Source organism: Squalius cephalus (genome assembly GCF_949319135.1).
Source record: "Squalius cephalus genome assembly, chromosome: 8".
Classification (NCBI taxonomy): Eukaryota; Metazoa; Chordata; class Actinopteri; order Cypriniformes; family Leuciscidae; genus Squalius; species Squalius cephalus.
This window is the reverse complement of record NC_137129.1, coordinates 3,737,194-3,759,600: the sequence shown is the minus strand read 5'-3', so window position 1 is coordinate 3,759,600 and position 22,407 is coordinate 3,737,194. Positions and strand designations below refer to the sequence as shown.

The window sequence follows — 22,407 nt, the reverse complement described above, 5'->3', positions numbered from 1 at the left end:
TTCAGACACCCAGCAGGGAAAGGTACTGCAGGTACACCCCAACTTGTGCTACAAATCGATCGAGATTATATAGCATGTATTGCGGGTGTGTGAGATTTTAGAAGTGGTTTATAGCTGAGGTGCATATGAATGATGTGAATGACCCACTTAAATCAATACATGCAGCGAAAGACACACGGAACTACAGAGCGTGCTCAGACTCACACACTGAAATGTGGCTTCAAAACACATCGACTTTTCTAAAAAAAAACTTCAAAAAGGGGGATTGAGACAAAAGGGAGAAAGCCTTCTCACGAGGAAAGAAAAAATAAGAGCGTATCGTCATTGACCATAATGGACTTGGCAAGCTTTTAAGCTTTTGCCATGCGAGTCACATCCCGTTCTCAGATCAATAGCTCTCAGTCGTTCTGTGCAAAATTAGGAGAGATTCATTATTAGCAAATGACAGCTGTTAGCATGTTCCTTAATCAAGGAATCTGTCTTAATTGCCTAGATGCTAATTAAGAAAGGTGGAAGCACTAACATAGAGACCCTCTATTTTTTGGTGAGCACGCACACGCACATACACACACACACACACGCGCGCACGCACACGTGCGTAAATGTTACAAAAGATTTCTATTTCAATTTTTTTTTTTTTTACTTTCTATTCATTAAAGAATCCTGAAAAAATATGAAGCACAAAAATATGAAGCAGCACAACTTTTGCCAACACTTTATGTTACAGTGTCCTTGTTACAAATGTTACATGTACTTACCATAGTAATAACAGTAAATTATGCATAATTACATGCAACAAAACCCTCAACCAAATCCCCTATAGTAAGTACATGTAGTTGCTTAATATTACTCAGTACTTAAATATATAATTACACTGTAACAATGACACCTTAAAATAAAGTGTAACCCAACTTTTTTCTGATAATAATCAGATTTTTTTTATTTTTTTTTATTTGATCATCATATTAGAATGATTTCTGAAAGATCATGTGACACTGAAGACTGGAGTAATGATGCTAAAAATTCAAAAATAGAAAACTATAGAATTTATGGAAATAGAATTTAAAATAGAAAATGTCCCTTTACTGTTTCCCAGTAAATAGCCAAGCTGATCTCACAGGAAAAAGTAAGTGTTACGAGGTGGCGATTTCGGATTAATTTGTACGATGTGAACCGTGCAAAAAAGTATGATTTCAAAAAAATAAATAAAAGTAAGCATAAAGGTCCACCCCTAAACATACCTGTCACAGGAGTAAGCCGACAGATACGAAAGCAAGTGAGATTGTATGAATTCATACGAATTATCCACCACTTGGCCAAAACGTAAAATAGTTACGAACTGCCATGAGATTGTGTTGAAACAGAACACCAATCGCTACTGCCACACACAGAAACGAACACATATTACTCTTTCTGAAACTTCATCAACATCCTGCAGTCCCATGGCGAGAGACAGTGAAAGAGAAAGAGAGAGAGAGGAGAGAGGGAGCGAGATGAAAGCAAGCATGGGTCTCACACCAGCGGTCGCCTCATCAATCACAGGCAGCCGAAGCCCAGCCGAAGCCCAGACGAATGAGAGGCCGCTGGGAAGCTGCTCGCTTCTCTCCATCAAACTGATGTTTTGAAAGTAAGTAATCAGTGTTCTCCACAGGCACTCCTTCCCTGCACTCCTCCCTCCTCCTCTTGTTCTCCGCTACATGGAGTCAGGGCCTCTCCACCCCACGGCATTGTGGGAGCCAGATTTGATCCATCTCAGCACAGTGGGAAGGACCCTACACTGTACAAACTGCAAGGTGCTTTTTGTGCACAATCATGCTCAACGGATGGAGGTGGAGGTCGGGAAATACAGATGATGTATACAGGAATGCTGAACGGTTGCACTGACACGCGATTCAGATGTCTATTAAACCTTTGACCGATATGATCACAGCGAACACTGAGATCTGTGTTCTGACCCAGAGAGAGCAGCTTTCATGTATAGATGTGAAACAGCTTTCATTTCAACCACACAGAGTCATTATTATTGTCTTACAATAATTCAAATTATCACTGAAGTACTGGGATAAAAGTTTACAGTTTGGATATACACACTGATGTCTACGGTAGCGATCAAAATAGAGTAAATCACCTTTCGAAAGTAATTGATGCTTCAAATAAAGATGGTAACAATTACATTGTTACACCAGTAGGTGGCGACAAGTGACTGTTAAACAATGTATTTGGTATTGAATCATTCATTCAAGAGATTAGTTCAAAATTATTATTCCAGTAATGAAACAAGTGAAGTATTTACGAGTGAGTCACTGAATCAATCATTCAAATTTATTCAAGTGAAAATATTTTTGAACAGACTGCAGCAATTAACATTTTGTCAGAACCTCTAATAAATTTACGTTATTTTGTTGATATGTATATTCTAAATAACTATCATTTTAGAAATATATTGTCAGGGTTATATTCTGTTTTGTCTTACGGTACGTTTACACGATAACGTAGGGTTAGATGCTTAAACGCGTAAAACGGAGAAGTTTTTCGACACCATTGTCAAAACGATCCCCATTCACATGGATCCGTGAAAATGACTAAAAACGCTGTATTATGCTGCCATGCCATTAGATGGCAATGAAACACTATGGGCCCTATTTTAACGATCTGAAACGCAAGTATCAAACGCGAAACGCAAGTAACTTTGTGGGTGGATCTCGGCGGGATAAATGACTCTTGCGCCCAACGCAAATCTAAAATGGGTTGGTCTGAAGTAGCTTCATTACTCATAGGTGTGGTTTGGGCGTAACGTGAAATAAACCAATCAGAGCGACATCTCACATTCCCTTTAAGAGCAGGCGCGCTTGTTCCATGGCGGATTGCTATTATAACGGCGGATTTGCCAGGAGCGGTTCACAGCCGAGGAGACCGACGTTCTCGTCAGGGCCGTAAAACACAGAGAAGTGACATTGGGGATGGAGAAACCCGCCCAAATTAGCTTCGGTTAAACAGGCGTATAATAATTTGGGTAAATGTGTAAGCTAGATTTATGCCTATTTTTTCACATCTTCATGGACACCACAATGATTTCCCTCATGTGGAATATTTTCCTTGTAATTATGTATGGTTTCAAAAATGTCAACTACTGCGTCTGTGTAGATGAGATAAGCAAAGTGTATTCACATTGTGCACACGCTACATTATGGCCAAGCATGCACACTTAAAATAGCATCTGAATAATGCGCCACTGACTTTAGACTAGGTTTCTCCTGGTCAGTGGCGGAATTGTTTTCTGAAACTGCAAAATAGCACCAGGGAACGTTTGCGCCGGAACACGCCTCCTCTTTTCGCTGAACCGCCCACGGGAGCGCAAGTTCATTCCCTAATTTACCGACGTGCGTCTGTGGATGTGTATGGCGCATGTGTATGACGTCATTGTTTTCAAAGGTTCACGTTTTTGTTGTTTACATGGAGACCGTTTTCAAAAGTTTGCGTTTTCAGGCACCAAAAACGCCACTGTCATGTAAACGAATGGTCAAAACGCATACAAAGTTTTGAGTTGAAAACGATGTAGTGTTAAATTTTCCTGTGTCACATTAATTCATCCCATTCACCTGTTACCTCATTAATTAACTCATTAACTCCTTTCTTTGCTTAGTGTATTTAAGCCCTCAGGTTCAGTCTGTTCTTTGTCATGTATTATTTCACGTTCATGGTAAAGTGGTTGTGTTTTCTCCAAGTGATTCTCCTGATTATTAAATTAAAGATCTTTGTTTGTGTATCTCCTGATTGGTGCGCTTCACTACAGCCACCTACTGTGAACTATATAGTGATATATTTAAATGTATTATATGCACAGAAATATATAAAAATAACTGTATACAATATATCTATAGCTGAGTTTGTGCTTCCGTGTGCTGTGGATGCTGAATACTTTGTCAATGCTGCTGTCTCAGTACAGTGCCAATAATTAAGTTACTGGGAAGAATTCGCTGTGAGTGACTCTGGAGCTTATGTAAATCAGACACATCTCGCACGCCGGTCACATTTCCACATGAATTTCGTGTTTGGCCCGCGACCAGAACCTCCATTTTGAGGATCAGATTGGGAGGGAGGAAGGAAGGCGGCGAGGCACGCTGGAGAATAAATGAACCTCGTGCACCAGCTAATGACCTCGCAATGCTTTTACTCAGGAACATATTTCACCGCTGGCTTGGTATCCAACACTCCCAGAAGCCATTTCAATAAAGCCTGTATTTACAGTGAACAATGTGTGATGGCACATGTAATCTGAGTTCGGCAGGCTGATTCTTCTTCCAGCACATGATTCACACAAGTCTTTGTACTTGTTTTGTGCACATGCACTATTTCGGGTCTTCTGAGAGCACAAAGCAATCCTGTGATACCGGAGTGAATGTGATTATGTGCACCCGCACTGAAATGATGCTTTAGTGTCTTTAATCACAGAAAAGAGCTTTTTCTAAGTGAAATGGGAATTTGGACTTTTAGCCGCACCGTGTGATGAAATGCGTCCCTAAAATGATCCCCAATAAATCCTATTTATTAGGGATAAATAACCCATACCCATAACCCATACATCGATTAAATCATTGATCTCTCAATCAAATAATCAATCAATCAATGCAGGCAGGAATACGTGATCTGTCAATTAGTTTGTCATTAGCTTTGTAGACGCATCGTATTCACATATTAGGGGGAAAAATGTATTTTGGGAAGGTGACAGTAATAAATCCCATCATAAGTGCCATTCGTTTGTCATATAAGAGGGCTAATTCCCCAAAGAGGAACGGATTGTAATGGATTACACAGCTCTCTCTCTCTTTCTCTCTCTCTCTCGGTTCTTCATATTTCCCAAAGGATGCTCGGCTAGAGGGCTTCTCTAATCATGCAGCATGACAGAATGTATGATTAAGTATTATAACTCTATGAATAATAAACAAAACTGCACCGTAGCCCAGGCAATGGACACACACTACCAATTCAGCATCTCACGTCACGTGTTTAGGAAACATGATTGCAGTGGTACCGGAATTATTTGGACAATTAAAATTGAACTAATGTTTTGAATTAGAGGCAAAATATTAAATATGACATTATTTTTCCAAGTAAAATATTATTTCACAAAATTAATTTGCTGGAACCAGTTTATTAAAAGCAACAGCGAACAGTGATGTTAGTTTTACATACAGATGAAATGAAACTACAGCTAAAATACAAGATTGTTAAAACTGTATATGAATAAAATGTACTTGTAATGACTTAATACACAGAATGATCTATGAGTTTAGCGAGTTAAATTAAGGATCCATCTGTGTACCTGTAACCTCCACTGCACTTACGGTGTTTACAGAAGATTTACTGACTAATGATCTGCGACTATAAGGTGACTATTATTAATAACTGCTGAACAACAGGTTGCTGTGTGAATAAATACAGATGCACACATTATTATTGTCAATGTATAACTGTAACTATTATTGTTGATGCAATGTAAAAATGCATTTAAACTTGATAAGACTTTAATGTGATTTTTAGTATATGTTGTAGATATAATATTTTTTTTGTTTCAATAAATAATATGTGAATAAAAACATACTATAATACAAATATTAGGAAATGCAAATGTATTATACAATAATATAAACACTTATTTAATAAAAATCACATTAAAATCTCATGAAGTTTATATGCTTATAAACTTTATTTGTATTTTTTTTTTTTCAGTGAAACGCTACCAATTATCATCAATGTGATTTTTATTAAATGGATGTTTAGTATACGTTGTATAAATAATAATTGTTTGTTTCAATAAATAATAAACATACTATAATACAAATATTACGAAATGCAAATGTATTATACACTATTATAAACACTTATTTAATAAAAATCACATAAAAATCACATGAAGTTTATGTTTTTAAACTTTTTTTTTTTCCATTTCTTTTTTTCAGTGAAACGCAACCAGTTATTATAAATGTGATTTTTTATTATACAAGTGTTTATATTATTGTATACAACAGTACATTTGCATTTCAAGAAAATAAAATGCGAATATAAAGAACATCATAAAATGTTATAGTATTAGTTGCATTTCACTGATGGAATGCTTTATAAAATTGTATTAAATTAACTTTAATAAAGAAAAGAAAAGTGCAAAAATGCATTTAAACTTGATGAATCTTTAATGTGATTTTTATTAAATAGGTGTTTATTTGTCTATGTTGTATGCTATAGTACATTTGTGTTTCCATATATAATATGTGAATATAAACATACTAACATATTATAAAATAAAATAATTATAATAAAATGATAATTAAATAAAATTTAAATGTATTAAAAAATAAAATAAAATAATAAATACAATAATTAATAAAATAATAATAAATAAAATAATAAAAAATAAAGTTAAATAAATAAAATAAATAAAACGAATAAAATAAATAAAATAATAAAAAATAAAGTTAAATAAATAAAATAAATAAAACGAATAAAATAAATAAACAAGATATAAAATATAAATAAAATAAAATAAAACAAAATTTGTATTACTCAAGTGCTGTCATTTGAACTCTGTGGCGATATTTGCAAAAAAACGGATCTGACATTTTGTGAATATAACAGCTTATGAGCAACATCCCATCTTCAAATAAAAGTGCACCCCCATAACTCGTCAAACATCATGAGTAACCATGATCAGAAGGTCTAGAAAATCCACAGAACATAAGCATCTTCATGCTGCTTTTGACATCCTATCTAGAGACTTGAAAAATATCACAAGCCAACCTCATTTCACCCCTAATGAACAACTCCTAATGAATATTTTAGGAAGAGGCAAGCGGATAGAGTGTTAAGCGTGTCTGTAGTCACGTCTGTAGCGCTGTGTTTTTGCTCTGTGTGTTCTGTGTGTCGGCACACCTGCTCATCTCCCTCATCCTTTCCACCGCAAACCTGTTCTGAATCCTAAAAAGCCCATCACTATCACAAGTCATTCAACTTTAATCAGCCGGACTGTTCCATCCTCCGCTGCTGCTGCTGTTTGTTTTCGCTGTTGTACAGGCTTCAGCGCGAGTCTCCATGTGTAGGTGCTGAGAGGATTGTAAACAGGTTTACAGGATCTTGTAGGAACAGATCAATTCTCTACACTCTGTTGATCACAGTACCCAGACCTGTCACTCAGACGTACTGTAGGAGGGCAAGTGTGTTGCGTCCAACTCCTTTGCAGCAGGAGAAGCGCCTTTTGTGTAAAGAAAGGAAAATGATGCGGTAATCAGAGGAAAAAATAATCAAAGAAAGTTATCTCGCAACCTTTAGTCTTATGGACCCCCGCAGCCCCACCAACAAGGGTCAAAATCATGCTGGATATCATTTAGGTAACAATGTAGTTTAGGGTCTAATTCTCACTATGCATATTACTAGGATATTAACTGTTTATTAGTACTTATAAAGTATATATTAATGCCATATTCTTCATTCCTTAATCCTACCCAATACCTAAACTTAATACCTACCTTACTAACTATTAATAAGCAGTTATTAGAAGTTTATTGAGGCAAAAGTCATAGTTAATAGTTAGTGAGAATTGAAACCTAATCTAAAGCGTGACCATCATTTATCATTAGCATTAGCAATCAAAATAACTGAAATGGTGAAATAGAAGTATTATCGAAATAAAGTGATGAGATATTACTTGCGGTGGAATACATTGTTTACATTTGCTAATGAAATATGTATATTTCCATTTATACACACAGACACATATTCCGCTACAAATGTTCGGTTCTCTTTGTAAAGGATCTGTGGGCCCTATTTTAACGATCTAAGCGCATGGTCTAAAGCGCACGGCGCAAGTTCACTTAGGGAGTGTCCGAATCCACTTTTGCTAGTTTAACGACGGGGAAATGGTCGGTGCTTCCGGCGCATGGTCTAAAAGGGTTGTCCCTATTCTCTTAATGAGTAATGGGTGTGTTTTGGGATTTATGTGTGTTAAACCAATCAGAGTCTCATCTCCCATTCCCTTTAAATGCCAGTTGCGCTCGCGCCATGGCGGATTCGCTATTTACATGACGGAATTTGATAGTGGAAAGACCGAACACATCTCCAGAGCGCAAACGGATCTGCTCGTGTGAGAGGTAAAAGTGCGCAAACAGACCATCTACAGGACAAGCCGGATTCCACCATATCTTTATGTCCACAATAATAATCTTTTACATTGTAATCCTTTTATTTTAAATAATTGTCATGTTTGTGTGCTGCTGTGCGTCCCTGTGTGTGTAATAAGCAGAGTGTACACGCGTTGTGGACCCGCCTATAGGCGCACATTACTAACACTCTCTTTAAAAAACAACAAAAATATTGCGCCATTGACTTTAGAGCAGGTTTCAGTCGGTCAATGGCTCAGTCTATTTCTGTTGCCTCAAAATAGCAACGCGCCAACAATGCACCAGAACACACCTCGTTCTCAGACCAGCAGCTCATGGGCGCACAAATGGGCGCAAATGCATTTGCTATTTAAACAACGTGGCGCAGGACGTGAAAATGAAAACTGCGTCGGACTGAAACTAGCAAAAAAAACACTTGTGCCGCTGCATTGCGCCGGGTGTAAGATAGGGCCCTGTGTCTTGCTGTGAGGTCGCAGATGGGCATTTCTAAATGATCTTTCCCCAGCGCAGGTATAAAATTGAAAAGCCTGGTCCCTTCATTGTGGGACCTTGAATCATAGTTTCACATTGAGATCTAGGACTTATTCCCTAACAATCAATAACAATAGAGCGCCGCCTCTTCATTCAGAAGGGCCTGTTGTTGGATAGATGACTGAGAGAGGTTTCTCTTTTGTTCGTCATCTTGCCTGGGAACGCTACAGATTTAAGAGATGAGGGCGCCGGTGGCAGCATCCGCTCATTTGTAACGTTTTGTTCATCTGGAGCTGTCAGGAGAAGGAGACGCTGCCGTCTCTCACCGGCTGACTGTAAAGATCGAAACTATCACACAAATGCTGGCTATATATAACTGTTCTCTATTTTAAAATGTAATTTATTCCGATATATATATTATATGGGCACCTTATTTCATTTGTCCTTTTGGAGACTCCAAGTGTCCTTTTTTTTAAAGACACCTAAATTAGATTTGATTGCTTTGCAGGATATAGCAAATGATGACAAAATAAAAGCGTTAAACAAGATTATGACGTATGCTTAATGTCACGATAAGTATGCGATTAATTGTGATGAATTTTTTTTATCTATTTATATAAACTAACTATTATGCTTGAATATATGTAAAAATATTATGCAAATATCATTATCTAATTATATATATATATATAAAAATTAGGGCTGTCAAAATTAATACATTAATGTATGCGATTAATTCAGAATATGTACAGTATATATCGTTAAAATATAATAGATGTATATTATATGTATATTATAATGCTGTTAATATGTATGTATTTAGAATTCGTATGCATGGATATGTATATGTCGACAAAATATGATACAGTATAATATAATATATAATAAAATATAATACAGTAGCCTACATATACTATACATATATTATATGTTATTGATATATATATATATATATATATATATATATACAAGGATCAGCCACAAAAATGAATATGAATTTCATTATTATTTATGTTTATAGTTATATTGCAGACACATTCTAATGAGTCTGTTGCTCAATTATCATGGCATAATTACACCACTGGCTGAAGAAACATTTGCATCAAATTCTGTTAGTCTAAATCAACCATAAATTAATTCACAACAGACATTACTCAACATGATAATTATCCTGAATACCATCAACACAATCAGCAGAAAATAACATGCTAATGTCTCTAGACTAATATACTGTAATGCATTAGAAACATATCATCAATGCAAACAGCACAGGAGGCAATGGGGTCTAAAGGCCCTCGGGGTTTTGAATTGAATTTTAATTACATTTATTTTTTAATTTTGTGATTTCTCCCACAACACTTAAAAAAACAAACAAGAAAAAGTTGTTTTCCTAAACACATATACTGTAGGTTGTAATGCACTATGATATTTTTCCTAATCTGTGATGTCATTTTCTAATCTGAAATTGTGGTGATTCAATCTATGATTTAGTCATTTTTAAAATGAAGCAAATGTGGATCCCTAATGTGTGAAATATTAATTGTATTTAGTTTTAATCTTAAATGTTATTTTAAGGTATTCAAATATGATGGCAAACAGTATATCGCTACAGTTCCACAGGGGCCTTTAAATTTGCATGTTTGTTTATCAAACCCAATGTTTACCATTTGTTTTTACATAAATTATGTTGCTCAGTAAATATTCCTTTAATTAAGTATATTTTGGAAGCAGAAAAAAAAAACAATTTTCCTTAACAGTATTTCCTGCAGCTCATGTATGTGCTCTTTATTGCCATACACAATATAAGGCCGATTTGTATTACTTTTTGTGATATTATAATATAAAAAGAGGGAAGCATTGAAATTGCTGCGAATAGTCATCTTCAAATGAGAGTGGATTTTTAAATAGGATAAAACGCTAACAAAATTGTAATGCATTCCCAATTTCCCACAAAATGTCCCTTTCTAGGAACTGTGCCCAGTGTAACAAAGGAAAAGCTTTAGCCAAAATTCTTGAAACTATTACACTTCTGGAGAACAGAAGAGAGTTACAGCCTCACAACACAAAGAGAACAAGGTGAGTGGAGTCATGTTTAATCTCCATCTTTACGAGGACTTTCAGAATCTTTCATTTATCACTGAAAGATTAAGGCCACCAGCTCTCTCTCTCTCTCACACACACACACACACACACACACACACACACACACACACACACACACACACACACACACAATAATGGTCTTACTATAACCACTCAACAAATAACCAACTGTGACAACAAAACAACAGAAAGTCTGTAAACAATGCTCAATATTCTAGTTTCTGCATCATTTATTCATGATGCGATGCATGCTGGGAAATCAAAAACCCTTAACAAATCGTTCAATATGAAACTGTTTATTCAGGCAACTCTGTTCGGCTAGTTGGGACAACATCTGGGGGAATATTGTTGGTTTAATATGTGTTTAATACGTGCTTATTAATGTAGATTCAAAATAATTCACATTTTGCATTCACGTGAGTCAGAAAGCTCTGCATGCTGAATAAAAAATAATTGCTTTTTGACAAGTGCACAAATACAAACAGTCACGCAAATAAAGCAGATGGACACCTCCAAGAACACAGAGGAACGCCAACGCACACAAAAGCAACACATGATGCTGCATATTTGGAGAAATCTCCATGTAATCGTGGCTTTCCTCCTCATTCACAGGCTCAGTTGATATGTAGCAGGTTGGCAGAGCAGATGCCCAATATGTTCATGAGGAATTTATCACACATCTCCACCTTCACAACCGCCATCTGGGAGTGTGATTAAAATGCAAGTTCATGGCGACTTTAAGCCGAGTGCTTTCCATGCACTCCTTCAAGACGCCGTCGTACGTCTCCACACTAATGGCTTCCCTCATCCCTACAGTCACTATTCAGAAAAACCTGGATTTAAAGTCCCAGGGGACAGAGCTCTACAACCAAAAGATGTTCTCTGTCCTCGAGCGAGAGACACAGACACAGAAGACAAATCAAACACACATCTACACTTCACTTCATGTTGGACACACAGTAAAGCCTGATCAGTAAACTACTGTTTCTGCTGCTTATTAGGGCCTTTCCTTTCCTCACCGGCAGCCATTTTGGCTCTGCCACAGTCTGAGCCTTTGGGTAAAGAACAGAGAGTCAATGTGCTGATTTTAGAATTATTTAAAACAGATTTCTGCTTATGGCTATGCAGCACATATGAAAATAAAGTGACTCTCTAAGGCGAAACAGCCAGCATACATGCAGTACATGAGATGAAGAAGTAGAGCGGATTACGACTGATTTCAGCAAATACTTTGTGCTTGGCTGAATATTGGACTAACAATAACATATAAGCTGCTCCAGGAAATTATTAAATATTAAACACGTATGTGACGCTGGATCGCAAAACTAGTCACGTCGCATGGGTATATTTGTGGCAATAGCCAACAATGCATTGTATGGATTTTTCTTTTATGCCAAAAATCATTAGGATATTAAGTAAAGATCATGTTCCATGAAGATATTTTGTAAATTTCCTACCGTAAATATATAAAACATTTATTTTTGTGAGTGAATGCAGCACAATCGCCAACATAAATGCACAACTTTAAAGGAGATTTTCTCAATGTTTCGATTTTTTTGCACCCTCAGATTTTCAATAGTTTTATCTCGGCCAAATATCGTCCTATCCTAACTTATTTATTCAGCTTCCAGATGATGTATAAATCTATATTTAAATGACCCTTGTGACTGTTTTTGTGGTCCAGGGTCATATATGGTTTATTAGTATTATCAATGTATACTCATGTAATGACGCTATACATGTAAAAAAAAAAAAAAAATGTGAAGTTGTAAACATGTAGAATTGTTCATGCAGTAGACACAAATCAATCTCATTATATTAAATAAATAAAATAATAATACATTAAATACTCATATATATATATATATATTTATCTATTAATACCAGTATACCAATATACCAATATATATAATATATAATACCAAATACCAATATATTATTGTATTTAACATGCACTTGTTTCATAAATATTTTATAGTAGTAAATTTGTAGAATTTGACATGCCATAGAAACAGAAAAAAAGTGTTATTATATAATAAACTCTAATAATTTTTAAATTAATACAAATATATTAATAAACTAATATAGTTATTTTTGTATGACAAAATATATTTTTTGCTGAAATCTGTCAAATCTGTGTGGAGAACACAAAAGTGTTTGAAAAAAGAATCTTTCCTTTAAAAGAGGGATAAAAAGAAGCACACAGGGAAGGTTTGTACAGTACAAAGCCGTTAGCCGCACACTAATTGTCTGGGCTCCTGTACAAACGCACCTGCACACAGGCCTCGGACCGCTAAGCCCTCGAGGGGGGTCCGAGGAACAGAACGAGTGGGATCACTAGCCGGATTAGCAAGGATCCACCTGACTACAGTGAGTTAGCGTGATGGGGAGTTGGCAGGAGTTGCTCTGACGGACTGTGACGCTCCAGAACACTGATGCTCCTGCCAGGCTCTGCTGTCCGAGCTTCTTATCTCTCACTTGGCGAAGCTGACAGCCTCTGGGCTCCTGCCACCTCCACTTCAGGCCTGAGGTCTGTGGAGCCGCTGATAAACGCCCTGACGCTGGACGGCCCAATGTCACTGAACTCTGAGCTCCAAACTCTCCTCGCTTTCTCAAAGCACTTTAGCAGAAGGCCAACTTTAATGGGTTAGAGCCCATCCGAGGTGCTTTTCTTTCGAAGGGACCCTGAGTTTTGTTTTAAGCCTCTACAGGTTTTTGAAGGACACTCTACGTGTAGAGAGTGTATGTGCGTTTTCTGAATTGGAATTGAACTGGCAGAAATAAAATATCAACATTTTAAAACATTTTAAAACATTTTAAACACACACACACACACACACACACACACACACACACACACACACACACACAACCACGCACTCACACACACACACACACACACCCACACACACACACACACACACACACACAAAAGCATGCATGCACACGCAGACACATGAAAACAAAAACACACAAGCATGCACATGCATCTCACACACACACACACACAAGCACACGAGCACGCACACACACACAAGCACGCACGCACTCACGCACACACACACACAAGCATGCACACACACACACACACACACACACACACACACACACACACACACACACACACACACACACACACACACACACACACACACACACACACACACACACACACACACACAATCATCATATTAGAGTGATTTCTGAAGGATCATGTGACACTGAAGACTGGAGTAATGATGCTGAAAATTCAGCTTTGACCACAGGAATTCAAATAAAAAAAGTAACATTAATATATAATAATAATAATATTTCACAATATTACTGTTTTTTTTATTTTGATCAAATAAATTCAGCTTTGGTGAGTAGAAGAGACTTCTTATAAAAAAAATAAAAAACTTTTCAATGGTAATGTGTATGCGTGTGTGCATATAGTTTCATGTTTACATGTATCGAATAAATGATGGCATGGAAGTGTATGTTTTGTATGTAGTTATGCATACAATTAAATCTGCGTGAGGTGTGTGTTGAGGGGAGCTGAAGTCCACACAGCTCAAGGTCACAGTAAGGCTCTTCTGCTCTGAATGCTGCTTCCGTCCGGAGCACAAGATTTCCCAGAAGTGAACGTCGGTTAGTGTGCCAGCAAAATTGATTGGAACGTGGAATGCATAACATTACTCTCAATTGATGTTCAATTCACTTTAGTCTCCCATACCCCCCCCCCCCCCCACCCACCCACCCACCTCGTTGTTATTTAAGCTTTTGGCAAGAAACGAAGAAAAGCACAGATTATATGAAAAGCACCTTTGTGTGCCAGTCTATTACAAAAGGAAGGGCTTTTCAATGACACAGTCATGACGGATTAAAATGAAAATTATCTTCATTTTCAGCTCATATCAAGAGATAAAGCAACTACATATTAGGCTATCTATTTTGTTTCTGATCAAGTACATTAATTAAAAACATGTCTAAAGACATATCTGTAGAATTGTCACATTAAATAAAACGTAAGAATTGTGATAATGCAGTCCATCCTGACAGCATGAAGAGACTTATAAAGACGAGCGAGCTTGATCTGGATCAGTTTTCATCATGGTTAGGTAACTCTGTATTTGTAGCCTTTAGATGCCAGGTTGCTTTACATGTTCACAGAATTAAAAGGGCACCGTTAATTACCCTCCCGTTCCTGCCTCTCATCCCGACACGGAGAGAGCTGGAGGGGTCCTCTGCTGGCATTCACAGTCGGTGTGTGTGTGTGTGTGTGTGTGTGTGCGTGCGTGTGTCATGGCTAGACAGAATCTGCAGTCGTTTTTCACATTTTCTGCTCTGATAAATCTGTGGAATGGATTTAAACATGGTAAAATGTGTTACAACTGAGTGCTGCGTTCTGCAAACATTATTAAACAAAGCCAAAATGTAAAAAAATAAATAAATAAATGAAAACAAGATATCAGATGATGCAGAACTTTGGGAATGATAGGAATTCCAATTCTGCAGAAATCTGAGAAGTTTTGTCACCTGCCTATACATACATACACACACACACACACGCGCGCACGCACGCACGCACGCCTTCTAAACCATGGTTTATAAATGCATTAAATTGATAAAAGTTGCAGCCATTCACACACACACTCACACACACGCACACGCACACAAACACGCACACAAACACACACACACACACACACGCACACACACACGCCTTCTAAATCATGGTTTATAAATGCAATAAATTGATAAAAGTTGCAGCCATTCACACACACACTCACACACACGCACACACACACGCACACAAACACGCACGCCTTCTAAATCATGGTTTATAAATGCAATAAATTGATGAAAGTTGCAGCCATTCACACACACACACACACTCACAAACGCACACGCACACAAACACGCACACAAACACACACACTCACACAAACGCATACGCGTACGCGCACGCACACAAACACACACACACACACACACACACACACACACACACACACACACACACACACACACACACACACACACACACACACACACACACACACACACACACACACACACACACACAGTCAAATGGTTTCAATCAAATGTAGTTTTTCAAAACAGATTTTTGACTTCCACCAACTTTTTTTTTTTCCTAAGAAGCGCTCATCTTTTACCAGAAGTTACATCTAAGTACATCCAGTGAGATGCATGGGAATGCTAACAGTTAAGCTAACACTTCTCAGTAGCATCCTCTGCTATAAGCTAAACAACCAGGTCACATCTTGAAGTGTGTGTTTTTCTAATATCCTCTACATACTCATCCGTCAAGGTGCTGTATGAGATTCAACAAACAACATCGTCTTTCCACAAACACGTTAAGGCAAACTAGCCTGCACCTTGCAAACACAATCTTCCTTTACTCAAATAACCTGCACTTCAGATAAATAAACCAGAAGTAATCGCACACGGCCTGGAGAATGAAAAGGAAGCATCTGCGACATTGAATTATCTCTGACTACAATGCACTCCCATAGAGCAGTCACAGAAAGTGAGGTTGCCTTGCCCTTTTAAACATGGTCAATACACTGCCTTCCCGTGAGTGATGGAGAGGGACAAAAGTGATCCAATCCAATCATCTCCAATAAAAGTAGAGGATAAATTGTGATGGGAGGTAATGAGCGTTTGTCGGGAGTTAATCCCACTGTCTCTCCGGTGAGAAATGGCTCATTCCTCTTCTGTCCCGAGCAGAACCCAGACGTTTCAGGCCTTGATTTGAATGTCTGTGTCTGATCTATTTCTGGACAGCAGTTATTTGTCGAGCCCCAACTTTTTTGACTTAAGATGTTGCACTTCTAAAATTGTACTTTGGCAGATACAGCGGATACAACACTACAAGACGTTCCCGGCAGCCGAGCTGTCGCGTTCTGGCTTCAATCACGTCAGCTCTCACAACAACACTGGGTCTAATCACTCTCGCTGCATTCTGGGGGTTCGGGCTGAAGTGACGAGTCTCTGAAACGCTGACAGGCCGGAGAAGCTCAGAGACCAGGAACTGCTGGAGATATCTGTACTCGAGTCACACTGAAGCTGTCAGAGGCATCATAAGACACGCAGCAGACTGTGGTCCTCGGGTGATGGATCCAGAGGAGGAACGACTGGGAACTTCAATCACAGGGAAATGATAAAGCCAGCAGCAGTTCACACCTTAATGCCTTCAGTGGTTCAACACTGCAAAGCGATGAGGAGCTATTATAAGCCATCAGATGTGATGCAGTGGGGTCCAAATGTCTGGGATCTGGAAATAAACTAAATATTTTAAGATGAAAAATTAATGAAAAAATTAATGAAAACTAAATGTTTCTGAATGCTATGAAATTTGTTATTTTTCCAATTCAACTTTTCACTGAAATTGTTATGCTGCTGCTGCTGCTAATAATAAAATAAAATAATCTGGAATTCAAAATCTAATATAAATCAGGAAATAAACGAAATATTTTAAGATTAAAAAAAAAATAATAATAATAATAATAAAAAAAAAATATATATATATATATATAATTATTATTATTAGCTACAATTAATGAAAACTATTTAAGTTTCTGAATGCTATGAAATTTGTTATTTTTCCAGTTCAACTTTTCACTGAAATTGCAGCTGCTAATAATAAAATAAAATAAAATAATCTGGAATTCAAAATCAAATATAAATCAGGAAATAAACTAAATGTTGTAAGAATTTCGAACACAAACCATATTACCTAAAATGAATTTAAGATTAAGAAATGTTTCAATTTAACTTTGTACTCAAATTGTTATGCTGATAATAGTAATAGTAATAACAACAACAATAATAATAATAATAATAATAATAATAATAATAATAATGTTCACAAAAAAAAATGTTTATAAAAATAAAATAAATATAGAATTCAAAATCTTATTTAAGGAAACAAACAAAAGGTTGTATTTAAGATTCTGAATGCTAAGAAATTTTCCAGTTGAACTTTTCACTCAAATTCTTATGCTGATAATAATGATAGTAATAATAACAATATAATAATCCAAATTTACAATGTATTAAAATACAAATATTTTTCCTGTGTTGTTACTTGCAAAGATTAAAATGGGGGAATAAACCCATCATATTAATGCTAAAAAATAGCAAATATCTCCCTTTCTAGCTATCACACACCATTTACAACGTCATTAATTGACAATTAGCAGCAAAATAATTCCTGGAAATGTGACAATAACTGTCTGTGTAATTTACTAATTAAACGTTTGCACAAGCAAGAATAAAAAAAAGAAAAAATGAAGCACTTTACATGTAACCTCATTCAAGATACAGTATGTGCTTTGAACCACCGTGTTTTTCTAAATTGCCTTTGCAATGGAAAACAGTTGCAAAACAGGCAATACATTATCATACTAATATATCTACATCATCACTTCAATTTCCAGCACACTTGCAATTAGCTTGCTTGAACTGTGTGATGACATCATCAGGGTGACCTGCCCGAAATGTAGATAACCCTCAGTCAATAAGCTGCTCGATCAGAGAGTCTACAGCAGAGAGAATGAAGCTCATATTTTATTAAAGACATCAATAACGCATCGCTGGAATGCACCGATCTACCTGTGCCGCCTTTTCCAGGGAGTTTCCAACATCTCCTGGCTTTGACTAATCCAATAAGAGGCAATCATTGAAAGGCGGTGACCCAGAAGCACGCGAGAGAGATGTAAGGACACTCGGTAAACGACAGGCTAGATCTGCGATGACGTGAGGGTTGGCGTCGCCTAATCCGAATACACAAAACAGGTCAGGCGAGTTTGCAAAAAAACAACAAAAAAACATTTGTACACAAGACAGATTAACGTGCCACAAAACTAACGCCAGATGTGATTAAGTGATGAGGCAGGTTTATCTGTTGATCTGGTCTCGGATGAATGAGCAGTGCAAACACGGGGCAGTGAAGCTTGTTGCGTTCACATCTACATGTATCAGATGTCCGCTGTGCTTTGTTTATGCAGCAATCAGCATTGGAGAAGGACCGGCTCATCTACATAACATGCATATTCAAATCAGGCTCTCTGGCTCGCTTTAAAAATCCTCTTTGACATCCCCTTACTTGCCGCTAAGAGACTGTCTTGAATAAATCACTGTAAACAATGTGTTAACACGTCGCCGGCGCGTGCCTGGAACCATTACGTTTCCCCCTCGACCCGACCGCTTGCTGAGCATCATAGGGAATCTTACCAGCATTTAAAGGGATGGTTCGGAGTAATTTCAACCTAGGGTCCTTTGCACCATGACCTCGAGCCAAACAAGGTCCCTTTTTCCCCTTGGTCGAACATTATTAAAGTTAGAGCTTATTTAGAGATATCAGCCGAATGGCTTAGTGCAGGCGCTAATGGATCCAAGGTTGTATCTCGTAAATTACCCCACTAATAATGCCCGGAATGGCACTACACTTCTACAGTAGCACAAATAGGTTCTGTACTCATAAAAAGAGGCATTGGAAAGTTTGTAAGTACATCAGAAGTTTATTTAAACGAGGTCACTTCCGTGATTTGGGAAAAACCTGTAAAAGTCCAAAAGTTTTTTGGCATATCAATTTTTTTTTTTTTTTTTCCGAAGTGTTGACAATTTAGTGTTAACTAATAATTGTTGTAAACTGGTACTACCAACAAAACATTAGTGCATTCCTGAAACTGGGCGTCGTTACACAACATCCTTATGCATCGCTTTCTGCAGGACTTTTACAGGCTTTTCCCAAATCACGGAAGTGACCTCGACGCCCGGGTTAGCGGTAGCATTAGCCATCAGGCAAGTGTTATTTAAATAAACTCCTGATGTACTTACAAACTTTCCAATGCCTCGTTTTATGAGTACAGAACCTATTTGTACTACTGTTGAAGTTTGATACCATTCCGGGCATTATTAGTGGGGTAATTTACGAGATACAACCTTGGATCCATTAGCGCCTGCACTAAGCCATTCGGCTGATATCTCTAAATAAGCTCTAACTTTAATAATGTTCGACCAAGGGAAAAAAAGCTTCTGGGGGGGTGTTTGGCTCGAGGTCATGGTGCAAATTTACTCCAAACCATCCCTTTAACAGAGCAGATAGAGTTGCTTTCTTCTTTAGAGTTACTCTCTCGCTTTCTTTTTTTAGGAAGATGTGGGACACCCTGCATTTCTTTACGCCACATTTGAGTTTTAGGTAAACCCGTGATCACACTGTAAACTGAAAAGAAAACGCTACACAGTCACAGGGCCTGCAGCAATGCATGTGTTCAAAAATAGCTCATAAGTGACTGAGTTCAGTGCTAAATGCATTTGAGATGCTTGAGTTTGGCTTGCTGACATACGACTTCAAGATTTTTAGTGTCATAATAAAGTGTCACATGTCATTACACCCACATCAGTCAGCCTTTAACTATTTAAATTATAACTCCAGGGAAGTATGATTGTACATCATTTTTTCAAGATGAAAACACCTGTGTATTTCAGACGTTTTAATGTGAAAAATGTACACCAGTGAAATGCAGAGGGAACTATGAAAGCCTGTTTCCTCAGGAGAGTACAAATAAAAAAGGTAATTGTGACTACATATCTATCAACTGCTTTTTATTTCTCATATTTGTGACTTAATTTATTTCATTTTTCACAGTTGTGCCTTTATATCTCACAATGACTTGACAATGACTACGTTTACATGCAGCCAATAACCCATTCAAAACCGGAATATTAGCAATAACCCGGTCGCGCACGGCCATGTAAAAACCGGCAAAAACCCGGATATGATCCCTGGGGTACCCCTTTTCTAACCCGAATATTTGGTCATGTAAACGCGTATCGGCATATCCCCATCAAAAGGAACATTGATTTGTGTTCTGCGCATGTTCTATTCGCAAGGAATCTTGGTCTTCTGAGTAGAGACGGCGCATACAGAAACCCGCGTGCAGTGTACCGGAAGTAAACAAGAAGTAGAGGTAAACATGGCGAGATGCAGTACAGCACCACACTTTTGGAGCGAGGCGCAAACAAACGCGATCGCTATCTGCCCCGAACTATTCATTAACCACGTGCTGCTGCTGTTGTTGATGTCTTTGGATACAGGAAGAAGAATCGGAAATGACGCATATTGCGTCTTAAGGTTGTCCGTACGTCCAGACGCTAACCGCGCGTCGCCGTTTACACCGGGATATTGCCAATTGATTACAAATTCCATGTATACAGGAGTAACTCTCTCTGCTCACGCATGTAAACGGGTTATTCCGAATGTTTCAGAAACCCAAATAGTGACCTTAACCCGACCATAACCCGAATTTTAACAGCTTGTAAACGTAGTCAATGTTGTTATTGTCAACTAAAACTATTAAATCAAGTTTGTGGTAATTGAAATAAAGCTCATATAAATTACAAACATTAGATGAAAATTTCAAACTTAAAAACATAAACGAAAATTAGAAATATTGCCTTGGCAACTACGTTAGCCAATCATAAGAGTGGCCGTTTACTAACCAGCCTTAAAGGAACCGCACCTTAAAAACTGGGGTCGAAAATTAAAAAAAAGTATGTATATATTAGTGCTGTCAGTTAAACGCGTTATTAAAGGCGTTAACGCAAACCCATTTTAACGGCGTCAATTTTTTTATCGTGAGATTAACGTTCTTTTTGGCCTAGCAAACTTTGTATTTTTTTTCACATGCTGTTGCAACAACTAGTAACATTAGAAAAACTACAATACCACACCGGATCTACTGTAGCTAGACCGGAAACAAAACAACAGGCACGCCGCACACTCTTGTTTGGGCTTGCCAGCCGGCCAAAGAGTAGTAGGCTAACGTTACATTTCGACTGGATGGCGGGCGCGAGATGCTGAAATGGATGCCAATAAGATTCTGAAAGGAAAGTTTACTTTTAAAAAGATGTCAAATGGTTCCATTGACAAGACCAAAGCGATCTGTGTGTTTTGTTGTTGTGAACTGAGCGATCATCGCAGCACGTCCAGTCTGAAATACCACTTGATGGCCAAGCACACACACAGCTGATGCGAATTCTCTGATGCGATTATTTGCTCCAAGTGTGAATGTTAGTGTGAAATTCAACACTACAGTATATGCAAATGTTGTTTTCAATAAAAAAAAAAAACATTTGCACAAAGCAAGCCGATCCACTTTCCATGTTGATAAGAGCATTAAAATGAGAAAATAAATCAAGGGACATTTAGAATAGATAAAAATGTGCGATTAATCACGATTAAATATTTTAATTGTTTGACAGCACTAGTATATATATTTGTTTGTTAGTTTGTGCAAAAAATTTATTAACATTATAAGTGAAACTCAAGGAACATAATAAAATAATAAAATTAAAAAAACGGTTACACTTTATTTTAAGGTGTCATTGTTACAGTGTAATTATATATTTAAGTACTGAGTAATATTAAGCAACTACATGTACTTACTATAGGGTTAGGGTAGGATTAGGATTTGGTTGAGGGTTAGTTGCATGTAACTATGCATAATTTACTGTTATTACTATGGTAAGTACATGTAACATGTAACAAGGACACTGTAAAATAAAGTGTTACCAAAAAAACTTGTCATGACCCCTTTAATATTGAATGTCATTCTGTTCTCTTAAATATGTGAAGATTCAGTATTATATG

The 22,407-nt window shown here is 37.3% G+C and overlaps 1 protein-coding gene across 5 annotated transcripts in view; it reads right to left on the bottom strand.

Moving 5' to 3' along the window:
* Nucleotides 1-22,407, bottom strand: part of csmd3b (CUB and Sushi multiple domains 3b) — a 457,418-nt gene that overhangs the window by 248,976 nt on the left and 186,035 nt on the right. The window lies entirely within an intron of this gene.